This window comes from Arachis ipaensis, chromosome B9, assembly GCF_059453495.1.
Source record: "Arachis ipaensis isolate K30076 ecotype BB chromosome B9, ASM5945349v1, whole genome shotgun sequence".
NCBI classification, from domain to species: Eukaryota; Viridiplantae; Streptophyta; class Magnoliopsida; order Fabales; family Fabaceae; genus Arachis; species Arachis ipaensis.
In genome coordinates this window covers 29,079,728-29,082,494 of record NC_142444.1, presented here as the reverse complement: position 1 = coordinate 29,082,494, position 2,767 = coordinate 29,079,728, and positions in this window count along the sequence as shown.

Below are 2,767 nucleotides of genomic sequence, written 5' to 3'. Positions count from 1 at the left end.
TGCTTGGTTAATTATGTGTGAATTGTGGATTATGTTTGATTTAATATTTATTGTGATGGTTTGGCTGGAATTCTAATCCTTGAGGGATTATGTTGATTTGGTTGATGTAGGATTGATCTTGAGACTTGTTGGAAACATTGAAATATGAATGTTAAATCATTTTCTTGGAAACCTATGTTTTGAAATAAATTAGTAACTTTAAAATGAAATAGTAACTTGATATTGAATGAAACGGCATGGGTTAAATGCTGAGTAAATTAGAATAAATAAAATTGTTACTGTTTAATTTTGAAAGGTTTGTTTTAATCGGAGAATTAGTTATGAACTTTCGAAGTTGACTTGCATGTGGTTATGAACTATGAATAATTTCTTGATTGTTTGAAAAATGATTTTTGGAATTGGTGACTATGATTTGATATGTATGAGAAAAGGGTTCAGAGATGTCCGTTTGGTTGGAACTCTTGAAGGGTGGCAAAGTTTGAGTTTTAGAAGAGATGCTGCCGAAATTTTATAAGTATTTAACACAACTAGAAATGGATTAATACAGACAGATTTACAGACAGATTTAGTCTTTATTACAGACGGATTTTTGGTTACCGACGAAATTACTGACGGATTTTGTCCCTCTGTAAAAGCCTCGTCAGAAATTATTTACCGACAGATTATTTTTCGTCGGAAAATTACCGACGGATTTTTACCAGTTACCGACGAATTTTCCCTCTGTAAATTCTCCATCCATTTCCCAAAGACGACGAACTTTCCGACGGATTTTCCGTTGGTAATTACAGACGGATTCTGCGACGGATTTTCCGTCGGTAATTACAGACGGATTCTTCGACGGATTTTCCGTCTGTAATTACAGACGGATTTTCCGACAGATTTTCCGTCGAAAATTGGAACCTTGAAAGCATTCCAAACTCTAAATACAGACAAAAAATCCGTCTGTAAGGTAAAACAATTTTTTTTAGATTTTTCTATTGCAAAATAAACCAGTTTTCATACAAAATAAATATAAATTTAATGAATACAAATTTTCATCTAATATTTATCTAACTTGTATCCAAACATTCATAGTATTTCAAAATAACTAGTATTTGATATTAGCAATAGAACCAAACATGATGTTTAGTTTTTACAATGTATCAAGAACAAAGACAATAGTACCAAGTTAATTATCAAATTTTCATTGAAATTTTTTGGTTTTTACAATGTATCAAGAACAAAGACAATAGTGCCAACTTAATTATCAAAATTTCATTGTGAAATTTTTACATAAATACACAGAGTGATTAAAACAAGGCCAGCTATTCTTGATGATATCCCAAATGTCATATCATTTCCATCATACATTTACGCCAGCGAATTCTTTGGCCATGCTAGTGGGTACGATTTTCACAGGAGACTGCATATGTAGAGGACAGAAATTAATTAAAAATATTGGAATCATCATAAATTACTACATAGTACTCGGGACAAAGGGCAAAATCAAGAGTGGTAAGTACCATATTTGTAGGAATTTGATCTATTGGTGCAGGAAGATTGAAGAAATATATCACATAAACACCAAAATGGTTCATCTAATTCCAAAGTTCAATGTGTACCATGAGTAACCAAGAAATACAAGACACATACATCTTGAATTACAGCAGTAGAAAATGAGAATTGGCAAAGATTTCTTGCCATAGAAAATGAGAAGAGACCAATTAGATAAGATTCGGAGTCACTAGGAGGATTGTGAGAGAGGTCTCACAAATGCCCCAAGATTAAGTCTGTATCAGTATATTGTATCATCTTCTACCTCTTCTATCCACTAGTAGTTTTAGCTTCCTATATAATCCTATTTCTACTCTTTTATCACATATCAAACAAGATGATGTCACAAATACCCAAGATTAAGTCTATATCAGTATATTGTATCATCTTCTACCTCTTTTATCCACTAATAGTTTTAGCTTTCTATATAATCCTATTTCTTCTCTTTTATCACATATCAAACAAGATGACGTGGACTAATAATTAAGAACAAGAATGAAAGACTAACAAAAATTGGTGAAAAGAAATCTAACCAACTTAACCAGTATTTTCAGTCCCTATTTTCTCCTCTTTTCTAATTGTTATTTTTACAAGACTTACATATTAGGAAGGAAATGAACTTATACCCTTGCAATAGCTCTATCTTCTACCAAATTCAGTTTTCTGAGGCCAGCTCTTATGCTTTTTAGTTTCAATGTATCACTACCAAACCAGGTATAACATATAATCTGCACAAAATGAAACATGACATCAAGGATAAATACAGAAGGAAGTAAACCAAAATAACATTAAAGGCATGCTAGGCACCTGGTTCAGAGAAATTTCAAGTGAATGAAGGGCTTCCTCAAGACAGAATAACACACCTGGATTAGCCATACAACATTCTTGCTATAAATAGCATTGTTAACAAACCAACTTGCCAGCTGGTCTCATTCACTCTGTTTTCTTCCATAAACAGAGATCATGTACTCAGCCATCTGAAATTTGATTTATAAATAGAAATGAATTAATATATAAGACACAAAAGCATTAACAGAAAAAAAGTCTATACCATATGAATAAGTTACCTGATATTTGCTAGCTTCAAGATCAGTTAAAACTTGCTTTGTTACTTCAGCCAGAAACCTTCCTGTGAATGTGGGTACGTTTAAGCTATTGTGAAACAATAAAGAATCAACACTTTTGATACATTCGGAGTTCCTACAACTTAAAAAAGTGTACAATAGGCATCTTT